The following is a 13,484-nucleotide window of genomic DNA, read 5'->3' as shown; positions in this document are numbered from 1 at the left end:
CCAGTTTGATCAGCAATTACACTGAACAGGCAACCATTTAGATTCATTTCGGTGTTTAGAGGTTCCTTGTTACCAAATAGGGTCCAGTGACCGATGGAACCAGGATCTTGCTCGTGGAACTCAACATCAACAGGGCATTCATATTCAACTTTATTTTTGTTTATTATTTGATGAAATCTATTCTCGGAGTTCCATACTCTTATCGGTTTACCCGTGACGCTAGAAAGCGCCTCCATATGTACTAATCCTGCAGGGCCATGTCTTTTTAAATCATTTATCAGCCATTTTGCTAATTGTAATTTAAATATTTGTTTTGCCTTGATATTTATATACAAGTTGCTGGATTTTTTACGTTTCCCGCGCATCAATTTATCCCGTTCTTTCTCATCGTGGTTGGAACGTTCAGCATATATATTTGCTTCTTCAAGAAAATGCATGGTTCTTATTACGAAATTTTTTGGAAATTAATTAAGATTATTCGTCGTTTATTGGATGACATTATGTTTTCTTGTGAAAAGCGCAGAGGATTTGTCTATTGGAGTGCATTTTCTGGTAAAATGGTGATAAATAATTATTGTACATTTTAAATTGAAGAGTTTTTTTTATAGGTTTGGAGATCATTTGATCTCGTAGAAGAGAAAATTTGTTAACAGAGTTGACAAACGAACAAGTATAATTTCTAGAAATACCTTGGCAGAAGTCGACATATTTTGCAATTTATTGTACTACATGATTTTGGTATAGGATACAGGAATTTTGAATTATTATCACCGAAATGTTTGATAATTTCACCTAAAATTTTACGTTAATCTTTGTCCATGATTATTTGTGCAGTTGTTTCTATAGTCATTTTTTTTTTTTTTTTTTAAAGAATCGATTTTGTGAAATAATTTGAAATTTCGAAGTTTTGAAAAAATTTTGACTGATGAAAGGTCGGAAAATTAGTTCGTTGTGTTCACCGCGAGATGGCAGCACGTTCCCTATCAGGTTTTTAAAAAATAATCTTCATAAATAGATTATCAATTTAACTATTAAACATATATCACAGGTGAAGTATAGGATAGATTGATGGATAATACTATATAATATTAGAATATAGGAACATATCGCACAGAACATATAGAACATATAGGAATATAGTCTCCAATCTCTAATAATTATTCCTATTACTAATTACATATACGAACTAATAAGTCGGTAATTAAAAAAACTTCAAAACTTTTGAATCATAGAAGTTTATCACAAACATCGATCCTTAAGCTTATCGATTAAATTTAACTCTTCCAGAACTCTTCTAGAACTTTTAATCGGTAAACAAATTAGTCATTCAAAGATCTCTGATTCTTTTAGTCGCAAGAGTTTAAAACAATCATCGATTACGTAGGTTTAAATACGAAAGTCAGGAAATGATTGATACAGTTTCTTTGAAGCTTGATTCAGTCAAACCTATTTAACAATTAATGTCTGAAATACATATATGTATAAAGTTTATTTATGCATATATACTTATATATGCTTATACTTATATATACTTATATATGCATACATGTGTATGTATTTATAATGAAATATTTATTTAGAAATATCATATCTATTATTTTATTTAGATGAATTTCTTCAATTCCATTTCAAATTCATTTCTTCGAAGAGAATACGAACACTAGTGGTACTGACTCTGTTATATTATATTATACAATATTATATACCACTAGATAATGTCATATTATACTACATCATATTAGGATACCTATATTGAAGACTGGACGCTGCAATAATTTACTATAATAATTAGAGTAGGGATATTTATGCATTCACGACAAATCAAAAGACACAAATACATAATCTGTGTATATAAAAATACAAATTTACTATCTTCGAATTATTTCGTTAATTGTTAAATATCTTTACCCGAATCAAGCTTCAAAGAAGCTATTCATAGGATAATTGTTAAACGAACACAACGATTTGTCGTGTACTAAATCAAAATTTTCCTGCTCCATCGAGTTCCTTTGAATCTCGACGAAATTATAACAACGACACACGCCTAACCATAAACTTCCTTAATTGAACAATTTAATTAGCAAACCGCGAAAGCAATGGAAATGGTACCGAGAGCGTAATCGGTTCGCATTCGTTGAATCGTCTCGCGAGACGGGTTCGAGAGAGAAATCGTGCGTTCGTCGACGAGAAAAAGAGGGTTAAGGGCCTGGAGAAAAAGGAAACCGTTCCCGGGCGGTTGGAAATGAGCGGGGAATCGAAAGGCAGAAGGGGGTGAGAAGCAGGTGACGGTGGTGGGGATCCTCCTGGATCCTCGCTCGATTCGCGGCTCTCCTTGCGCCGATCCACGAATCGTGGATCAGTCTTAATGCAACCGTCCCTTCGAGCTGGTCGCTATCGGCTCGATTCGATACTTATCGATTTCGATCGTTCGCGTAATGTTTCGTTTTCCTCGTGGCCATGCGATTTGATAGTTCGTTCGAAGTATCGTGACTTTTTCGTGTGCGTCGTGATCTTGCGCGAGTTCGCTATTTCGGTGAGTTAATGTGTGTTTCGTCCGCGCCGCGATCACGATTGATAACGCGCGGTCGTGTTTACTGCGCAGCCCGTTGATGTGCTCCGAAAACACCCTCGAAGAATCACGCGATCACTTATGGGAATAACCGACTATGATTAGTCGGTCGATAACCAAGTTTTCCAATTCCTGTGAATATTTTATTCGAGACTTGTGCTGTTCAGCCTATTTCTCGTGTACTGTGTATTCCTTGAGTTCCTTGACTCGATGTTTTTTTATATTGGAGCAAATTTTGTCAGTACTGTTCAATATCAATGTATCAAGTCAACAGTTCTTGGAGTTCTGTAGTCATTTCTTTTGATCGTAACTAGACTGCGAATGTTGGCCATTTATGACTAGTGAAAATGTGGGGAAATGCACGTGATTGCGCACTAATGCAAAAATATATGAAGTAGCATCAATGATATACGTGTTACACTGTCTAAAAGATATTATCCTCTCGAGGGACGAATTTTAAATGAATTATGTTTGCTCTGATCGAATACACACAAACGAGAGCAATTTTGATCTGTAAATCGATTTTAACATATAAATATATTGTCTCATTTGAATATGGCATACGTTTCAATTTTAAAAGGTATCGCGATTGCAAGTAACGATAATTTTAATACGAAAGCAATGATACACGTATGTGTCAACCCATCATTCCTCAAGATGTTAATTCGTGGTTATTTTCGTGTTCGTGAATTAATCAATGTTCAAGGTGAACAATAAGTGAAGCTATTTCGCATTGTGAAAATTGATCGAAAAATGTTAATCGCATTTGGTGGAATACGGCGCTATTAACGCCGCGACGAAACGTGGTGATTTCAATGCCCGCATGAGAAAGTTGCAACGGGTCATGCGTACGGTCCAAGATCATTCGTTCGGTATACCGCTTCTTCACACGTCACATTATAACACGCAACGTATTATTATCATTTTTTATCTTGTTTGGATTCCCATATAGACTACGACACAGTTTTAAACGAAATTTGAGCAATAATTACTGGATAATTATCGATACTTCGATAAGTATTCGACGAGTCGAAAATTGAAATTTCATAGGAGCCTTTGGTGATGTAAAATCAACGAGACAATAGTTACAGGGGATAAATTAAATTAACAGTTCTTGATGGTAGTAAAAACAATTTATATATTTTTTCATTTCCCGGTAATAGAATCGGAGATGCCTAAAGCACTATTTCTAAGTAACTCGAAACGATACATTTACTTAAAGAATTTTCCCTTGATTTTCATTAAATTAATTCAAATTTCATTTGTCATCCCTTAAATTATTTTACATTGACTCGTTACAGCTACAAGTTTCATTTATCGCTTACAGATATAAAATCTGGATTCATTCCGCGTTGTAGACTTGCTTGCACTTGAGAAGAGTTCAACAATTGAAGTATTATTAATCATTGGCGTACATATGGGGTTCACGTGTTTCGTAAAACAACGTGGAAGACAATTAAAAGTGCAAACGACGAAGAGATAATTACCGTGGGTGGACGTTGTGCACGTTGCGGGAAGTCGAGGACAACAGTTGAAGTTCTAAAATTGAAGTTGTGAAATCGATCAGTGTTTGTGATGTGCTTTCAAATGTAAATGACACAGTGTACTCGGAGTATGGTATAATTTTCACTCCTGCCTGGATTATAAATATTGGCAATTCAATTTTGGACGCCATGTATGGCTGGTGAGTACCTCGCCATGTTAATAAGATTTGGTCGAGAAAAATCTATGGAAATAATAGAAAAGAGAGAATTGTACGTGACGTGAACTAGTCGTGCGAGTGTACAATTAAATAAATTAGATTTAGATTGGATTCTGAATCATATTTTTCTGTGTAAAATGAATTTTTTTAGATTTGTAGTTCACCAGAAAGTAAACGTGGAAGCGAAGTATGTATTGCGATTATAAAATTTCGTAGTAAATTAAATATACTTACCCGAAACCACATTATTTAACGCGCTATAGACTCAGAATCTAGAATTCAGACTAGAATATTTAACCAATAGGGTTATGTCATAGATCATGTGTCGACTTATTTTTTACACAAATCCTTTCACTATGTGGAAGCTCGTTAAAATCAATGACTGATCAGCCGTATTCTCCCTTTCTAAATCTTTTTTCAAATACAATTAGATGAAAGATCCTGGTATACTTTATATAACTTCTGGCCAATTATAAATTTGTCTGAGTAAGATGTATACTTTGGATTAGTAGTAGTAACAGTATGACAGGAATTATTTATATGAAGGGAAGACTAATTCTAGTTTTTTTCTTTTTTTATATTGGGTGTAGAAATGAATTCTGTGTTTCTATATTCAATGACGAATATATCGAATACGAACAAACCAAAGCAATATTTACCTGTAAATCGATATTTCACATACAAGTATGCTGTTTCGCTTCAACATGGATGACAGAACTTTTTAGAGAGGAGCTAAATTTATTCATTCTGAAGGCAAGCTGTCGAAGAGAATAAATCTGAATAGAATTCGCGAGTGTGGTCTGGTTAGAAAAGTAAATACCACAAGAAACAAAATTTGAACCTTGTAGAGATTTCCGCGAGTATTAGGTCATCGATCAATTTATTGTACATAACGATAATTTGGATATAAAAGCAACCTTCACGTAGCTTTCAACAGGTGAGCGCATTCGGTGTCGATGGAGAAAAGGAAAATCCTCGTTAGAATTCCCGCGAGTCGCGTGTTCGCTAAATTGCTTCCAGAGAACGAAACTTAATTTAGACTTAACCGTGCGCTCGTGCGCGTTGAGAGTTTCTTTCGTCGAAGCAGTGACGAAACCCAGGACGTGGTGCGCCAAAAGGCAGCCGTCCTTTCGTGGAAGTTGGAGTTTAACGTTCCTCGTCCACGCTGAAAGGGATTGACGACCCGCGGAACGTGCACGCACCACCCAACCGAACGTATCCTGAATTCTTTGGCGGTCGTGCATACGTACGTGTAACACCGGCACGTGTGTACAGTTTTTCGCGTTCTTTATTCAATATGCGTCCCGGTTGCTGCATGGCAAAGGTAATAATGCGTCTGGCGTTGGTCACGCAACAATGAGGATCCGTTAAGCTTTTCCGGTGGCTGAGCTGAGCTTTCACCCATGTTTCGAGCATTTCAGAACTTTGTTTGAAGCGTACAGTTAATACGTGTACCACTGATACGCGACTCTTCGCTGTTCTACTGTTTACTGATAGTTTAGGTGTCCAGTCAACTGGATTGATTAGGCTTAGGCGGTTCTTGGAAGGTGATAAGTACCGTGCGGGTGGTCCTGCAGGTGAGGAAGGCAAAGAGATAGGCACATTAGCACGAGTTGAGGTCTGTTTTATGGATTGTTGGAAAGAGGTTCAGGGTTTCAGGGTATAGCGCTCTGATTTTTATGAAATTTTACGTAGAGAGGGTTGGAAGATGTTGGAGAGTTTTAAAGCATTAGATATTTATATTCGGGGAGCGAGAGTCGTGAATGGAGTATTGATTTAGGTTTAGAGAACTAAAGTGAATACTTCGAGAAAAAAGAGGAATGGTAGTTTAAAATTGGTTCACCTGAAGATTTTTATAATAGGAACTCATTGGTCGGGAGTAACTACGCGGTTTAAAAAATGGTTAAATACCTAGGAGTTCGGAAATACTTGTTTTCTTAAACGAACCAGACAACTGGAGGAAATGGGTGTATTTGGATTTGCCAACTTTCAGCTGATATAAAAATATGTCGACAAGATGTGTTTATGTAAATACTTGCGAGAATCTCAACAAAGAAAAAAAAGTATCCAAGAAAATTCTCGATTCGTTGTTGGGCGTGAAATATGGCTCGGCAGGGACGGACAGTTGGGCGCCATAAAGTTTTCGGTCGGCGCGAGTCTTTATGCGTCGCAATTAGCGCAATGAAGCGGGAGCGGGAGGAGTCAAAGAATATAACGGCACGGTAAATCACCGTATCAGGATTGAATTTATGCCCGATGCCGTTAAAAAGGACGGCCTTGCGGGGCGAATAAATTCTAGTGAATTCCACGTGGTTGGTATCGTAAGCCAACAGCCGGAGCGTAACGTTTCACGTTGGCAACGCGCTGATATATTATCGCGATTGTATCGGCGAATGCGATACAGAGTGTCTCGCAAATTTCGCCGCAATGCATCAGCGGCGATCCAGAAGTAACGAGTTTGCGATTTTTTTTTTTTTTTCAAACCACTTCCTACGAGCCAACCGCGATTCGCGTTAGGTAAATTTGTTGCTGGTTTGCGACGATACTCGATTTGCATATATAATTTGATCGCCCAATGTAACAGTCTGAGGTAAAGTCGAGCGGTTTCCGACAGGAGATTTCGGATTTTGGTATTTTAACTGTTTCAAAAAGGGAAAAAGCATTTTTGGGAAATACGTTTACGAGTAAACTTTGTTTGATTGGATAACAAACAGTTCATTCCTTATATATTTGTTTAGTTTAATACGTATATTAATAAAAAAATTCAATTTATCTTATTTATTTAATAACCATGTGTATTTTGTAATATTTTTGTTTGTTTTTGACGAAAGCTAAATCTGGAAGCTTTTTTTTTTTTAAATAAAATTTGATAGTACTTTGTTATTAAGAAACAAAAGTCTAAAGCTTCCTCTGGAAAACTTTCGGGTAAATTTTATTGTGCGATTCAAGTTTGTCACGAATATGAAATTTTCGATGCCACGTTTGTTTTAAAATATTTATATCTCACGCTATTTCTGGAAACCGTTGATTCTCGTTCTTCTTTTTGCCGTGGAAGATTTTGTTTTCTTCCTTCTTTTTTTTTTCTTTTGTAAAGTACCATTGTCGTTAACGTTTACACGCAAGACACGCTGCGTTAGCGTGTCTCGCATGATCAGAACTGGGACTTAGGGTATACCAGGTGGAGCAGGATCAATTAAACGTTGCTGATGACTCAATTTCCACGTAGATTGGTCGCGGCGATCCCAATGGTCCGTAGGACTGACCGTAAATGTATCCACTGAAACGCGATTCTTCTGAAGAAAGCCTGCCATTAACGACGCCCTTTTTGTACGCGGTAGTAACTATCGCGCCTTTAAAATCGTACAAAATTGCGTGGTTGGAAATGCATCTCCACTCCGAGGCCAGTGAAACGTTTGGACAAGCCTTTAATCTTTTAACAACGGATACAATTTTATTTTATAATCCTATTTGTAATTTTTATTGAAGGAGTAATAGATCAAAAATCGATCTTTCATATATCAGTTGTTTGTAGCATTATAGCAGTAGCATAATGAGTTATCTATTTTTTAACCGTTATTTGAAATGTTTGTTTAAATAAGAATTTCGATCGTCCCTGGGAGCACTCACAACTAAAAACGAGAGCAAATGATTCGTGGTTGTTCCATCAAATTGAAAACTGCGATAAACTCCTTTCCTTCTAAGGGAATTGAATAGATACACGCGGTTACCCATCAGCAACAAGATGTTTTTATATGACTTCCTTAGAAGGAAAGGAGTTCGTTGCAGTTTTTTAATTTAACAGGACAGACACGTAGCACTTAGTTTTTTTTTTCCTGAACGCACGCACTTAGAGTACTACTGACAAAAGGACACGAAAAACTGTCAACCTTCTCTAATAATAAACTTCGACAAATCCTCGAAGAATTACACGTATCTATTCCTCTTCCATACGTTACGTACGTGTAGACAACCACGTACAATTAATAATTATATGGAACGAATGACTGTTGCGTTATTAGATACATTATGAAAGTTTGTAATTATTTTTGATGTTGTTTAACATAGACAGAAATGACGTAATGCTCTCACTAGATTAAATAGTTTATTCGTTCTTAAAGTATGTTATCCAAGTTCCATATTTCGTTTCAATTCTGAACAAAATAGTTACTTTAACCTCTTGAGGGATATTGATACATACGTGTACGTTTGCTTTTATGTCAAAATAGTCGACACGTGTTGAAATGACTAGCTCAAGTTTTGCAGGAATTTTTCTTGATGTGCAAGGTGTTTAGGGGGTGCGTAACATAGATATCGATAATCATTAAAATAAGAACCACCCTAATATACATATATACAAATATTTCTACAGTGAAAATAACTACAAATTTGGTACAACGCTCGAAGAGTTTCGCTTCTATATTTGCCAGTGTTCCCACTGGAGTTGTACCATTCTTCGGATAACTTTTGTCCTTATTTAACGTAACGATTCCCCTTGAATATTTCTCAGCGCGTCGAGCCTGTTTCGTTTCGAGGTCGTTCGATAACTAATTCCTGGTGCACACGCATCAGCTACATACTTGCATCCGGAGTTAGGAGCGGATTATTACTACCCTTCCACGCGAGGACAGCCGGTAATTAGCCTCGCGACTCTTTTATTATCTACTTGCTTCGGGGATGAACTCGGCCAACGATGAAAGTCCATAGCATTTTGAAATATTGCCGTTGTAACGATAATTCAGTATTCCGTGCTACCGACGGGTATACACCAACTTCACGTGCGCAGATTGATAAGCAGGTTAATACATATCCCCCCGTGGGTCGTATTTTATACGGGCAGATATGTGTTTAACGTTATTGACGATCGCGTAATACTTTGTACGTCGTTTCGAGTTCCCCCCTTCCAAAGAGAACGCGAGACGCGTTTTATTATGTATTCGGCCGGAGCTCTTCATCCTGCTTTAATCGATGAATTAATCAACATTGAATTAATAGACCTTTATGCAAATACTTGTCCAAACAATAATATACAATTTGCATCGGCTCGAGTGGCGTAATTTATGACGGCGTTTGCTTGCTTTCGATAAGACGATGACGACCTAATCAATTTTTTGCGAAGACTATTCCAATTCCATCTAAAGATTGATTGCTGCTAAACTGCGGATTTTATGCGTTTATGACGAGAGACGAATACACCATATACGACGAATATATGGTAAGCATAATGAAAAGGTATGCACCCTTATGCAAAATAAAGGATGCTTGTCGAGACGTGGAACTTTATAATTCAAGTACAATCGTATCGAAATTTAGTATCAATTTAATTTTCCCGATCCATTTTCGCCTCGCAAATTGAATCGTCGACGTTAATTGGTGTGAGAAATTATACGAAGACGTTGGAAGCATTTCGATGCATCTCGATCTCATTAACGAGCAACCGCGCGATCCTGGCGGGTATGTTGTATAAATAAATATGTCGTTAATCTAGCGTCCGTAGACGAGTCGCGTCGGTAACATAAAAGGAATATAAATTATTCCTCGCGCCGTAATAATAAATTACGTACAAGTGATAATGGCTGTACGCATTAACGCCACTGGAGACCGAAAAGATCTCTATACACGCGCACACATACAGTGACGTGCAAAAGTCTTGGGCCGCTTACGGTACATTACATTTCTTATAATTTTAGTGTCAACGGAGGAGTTCTGTTGGTTTAGCTTATACATTTTATTAATATCAATATTATTGTACAGTGTATCGTCTGAAATTAGATAAAAATAGTATAAACTCAAAGGAAAATTTAATATTCATTATTCTTTTAATCTTCGTGACAGTGTCGACTCTTGTCGAATAATTTTCGCATGTTTTTTAAATTATTTCACACGGAATATTTCGCCATTCCACGCGTAATACCTCAAACGGTTCATCTGCATTTTCTGTGTCTTCTATACATCTTCACACCAATAACAATAAGTATCAATTGTACATGAACCATTGCGATTATAAAGAAACATGACTCTACATATGTATATAGTACAATTTCAATCGTTCATCTTTTCCCTTCGATATTTTTCTGTAATTATACTGACAACCAAGTCATAGCTTGTTACACTTACTCTGTACGTGTAGCGTAATAACAAATATTTTATTACGATTTATTTAAGCGTAATGCAAGCTTATATGGTGACCCAAGACTTTTGCACAGTACTGTACATGGTTCGTTGCAGGCGTTTCGCGACAACGTTCGAGATCAACGTTTCCCCCGATGATCTAGCGTGATCGATTCCGCTCGATCGTTTCAACGCCAGCTGGGACACTGTAAAACGCACACGCGGTTCCGAAAGGTACTCGAGCGTAAAATTCCCTGGTAGCGGGATAGTTAAAACCTCGAGTCGATTTATCTAATATCTCGTCACGCGTGTGTACATTCTTGTCCCGTACATTAATTAGCCTAATCGCGACATCACAATCAGTATTCAGTACGTGTGCAACCGTGTCCACCGGCTCACAGAATCCCGGAATAGATGTTAAATGGCAAGATGGCCGTAACGGCTAGGTATTCAGAGAGCCGGCGAGATGGGATCGCGACCTTAACGTATCAAAAGCGAGATTGCTTTCAATGTATCCGGAAACTCGTTTCTAGAATGCGACCAGGTCGAGTTTATCCAGTGGATACCTAGACCGTGGCCCTGACGACTATGGAATTGTTGGCTTTTAACCCCTAACGCTGTAACGTCGCGTGAGACTCGTGATATGCTTTGCCGAGGATAAATACATGTAAGAGACACGAGTCGGACACGTGGTGTGCATTATTTGGGATATACATAAGCGAGATTTTCGTTATATTGCGCTAAAAAAGCGCTAAGAGTTGATCAACAAAGTTACAGAAATCTTGTAATGGAATACAGCAAAGATACCTAGATTCGAGTCTTTCAATTAGTCCTTCAGATATCTTTTGGTTGAGTTTAAGAAAATGGGGTGCCTTCTGCTCGAACTGATCCTTTTTTATCATAGATAGCCCTTGTCCTGGCGATTACAATGCTGGTCATCTTAGTCCTTAACTATCCCCGCCCAACTCTGGGGTCAAAAACTGAAATAATCCAAAAACTGTTTTTTTTTTTGGATCGATCTCGGTGAATATATCATTTCCAACTTTTTTTCGTGGAGAAACATCAGTTTCTTATATTAACAGTATTCGATATCGTCGCCTCTACCAAAAACTACTCCGAACCTACTCAGACAGTAGATTTTTACGATAAAAAAAATCAGCTCCATCGGAGAGCGCCCCATTTTCTTAAGCTCGACCTATTTTTCAAAGTTGCTTCGAATTCCCCCAAACAAAAGTTACCGTACCACGGGTCCAAAGAAGGGGATTTAGAAGCTACAAATCGGGTTTTAGAGTTGATCGTGACAAAGAACGCCGAGGTGTTCGGTTTTGAGTGCAATACCTCGGTTGACTTTCAGTGGACCGGTCTGCCCACCGCGGCCTCGAGGAAACGGATAAGAACGAGAGAGGAAAAAATAAAAAGGAATAATCCTACCGTAGGAAACGGCGCATTACACGTCTCGCCGTACGCCGTCGTCTTCCGAGACGATAGCAGGACCTTAAATCCTCGTTGCGGTTTCGCGTCTACGATACGCGGTGACATCGCACATTTCTTAGGCGTGCTCAGTATCGCCGACTTCTTAATCTCGGACGTGACAAATTACTTGTTCGTGCCAAGAAATATACATTTCTTTCGCGGGCCCCGCCTCCTGTCGTTTTATTCCGCTGTTTCGCATAAACACGATTGGAAATGTTATTTTAGAGAGATCGCGGAATTTCTTGGGATGCGTTAGGTGCGCCAGCGATACCTGTTATGAAATTGCACGGAGGGCTTGTTAAGCCTCCGCGGTGTACTTGTAAGTGCAATACAACCTCGATTATCCGTATTCATCGGGAGACTGGGTGTTCGGATAAGGGAATTTTTGGATCATAAAATATTTTTTGTAGATTCTTCATATTGATCTTCATGGATGAGTCGTTTATTTTAAAAAGTTGCAAAAGTCACTTTTTTTTTTTAAATAGAGTAGAGATGTAATTTTCAAGATAAACAAGCGTCATATGTATTTTAAAAAGCATAACGTGAATATTGATAACGAAGATCGCAAATGCCAAACTTAATTTTGGTAAACTGTAAAGTAAAATTAATTGGCTATTTACCTGGTATTCGTGACCACAGTTTTCTCTGTCTGTGGAAATATGAAGCAAAGAAGGAATAGTTTCCGATACCAATTAGAAACGATATTTTAATCATCCCCATCCGAATTTAACGATTCCAAGAATTATCCCTCCCGGGCGCATCTGTTGCAATGATTCATCTCCTCCTTTGTTGTTCGTAATTCGTGATACCCGACGTAACCATTACATCTACGCACTCGCGCGAGAGTATGTTGTACGGTGAATTTCGAAGGAACGCACGAAACCGATGATAATTTATTCCACGGCCGTAAACTTTGCGCCGGACAGCCATCCTACGCTTGTTTCCTCTCGAGCCAAAAGTGCTAAGCAAACACGTATCCAGGGGGTCTCGATGTTGCGCGTACGTTTTCTCTTTTTTCCGTTCCCATCTCTCGGCTCCTCCACCCCCGTTTCGTTCGTCTCTTTTTCCTTTTCCCCTTTCTCCTACGCCTCCCCCTATCTCGCCATCTTCTCGTTTCACCTTCGTCTCCTTTAACGCTCCGTCTTTGCGCGTACTTTACCTTCGGCTTCCTTTTTCCTTCCGAGAAACGCGCGTCTGCGTGGAAATCGGAATGAACATACCTCGGTCGTGCACTCACGGGGGAGGCTTTCTCGCGAATGGCGCGATTTTCGCCTTTCGTTCGCGAACCACTTCGCGTTTCGCGGAACGCGACGCGTATTTGGCTGTTGCGTTCGTTTTTCCGACGGTTCCGAAGGCAGAAAGATATTTTCTTTGAAAGTGATTCTTAGACATTTTTAGGGACGTTTAGTATCCCTCTAGCTTCCATGAAAGGTTTCGTCATAATTTTTCTTTTCTTAGAGTATAATCGAGGGCGAATTAGGGTTTTCAAATGCAAGACAAGGGTCAGAGTAATTTCTAGTCGCGATTTATATATTTGTAATATATTTTCCTGTTTGATTTTCTAAGATCGGTGTCAAGTTTGTTGCACGTTTGATCCATTCCGAGATTTTTTATCATTGAATTCCTAAGGAA

General features: G+C 38.3%; 1 protein-coding gene across 5 annotated transcripts in view; it reads left to right on the top strand.

Moving 5' to 3' along the window:
* Nucleotides 1–2,369: 2,369 nt before the first annotated feature.
* Nucleotides 2,370–13,484, top strand: part of LOC128885005 (ankyrin repeat domain-containing protein 6) — a 157,752-nt gene continuing 146,637 nt past the window's right edge. The window contains exons 1-2 of one of the 5 annotated variants that reach the window (XM_054138741.1): nt 2,370–2,533; nt 3,871–4,253. The gene's annotated coding sequence lies outside the window, so the exon portion shown is untranslated. Of the gene's footprint in view, nt 2,807–2,848; nt 3,442–3,633; nt 3,690–3,870; nt 4,254–13,484 lie in introns of those variants that run through there. The other 4 variants (XM_054138739.1, XM_054138738.1, XM_054138740.1 and 1 more) reach the window with 4 other exon arrangements.

Source organism: Hylaeus volcanicus, chromosome 2 (assembly GCF_026283585.1).
Source record: "Hylaeus volcanicus isolate JK05 chromosome 2, UHH_iyHylVolc1.0_haploid, whole genome shotgun sequence".
Classification (NCBI taxonomy): domain Eukaryota; kingdom Metazoa; phylum Arthropoda; class Insecta; order Hymenoptera; family Colletidae; genus Hylaeus; species Hylaeus volcanicus.
Note: the sequence above shows the minus strand (reverse complement) of the source record. Positions and strands in the feature narration are given on the sequence as shown.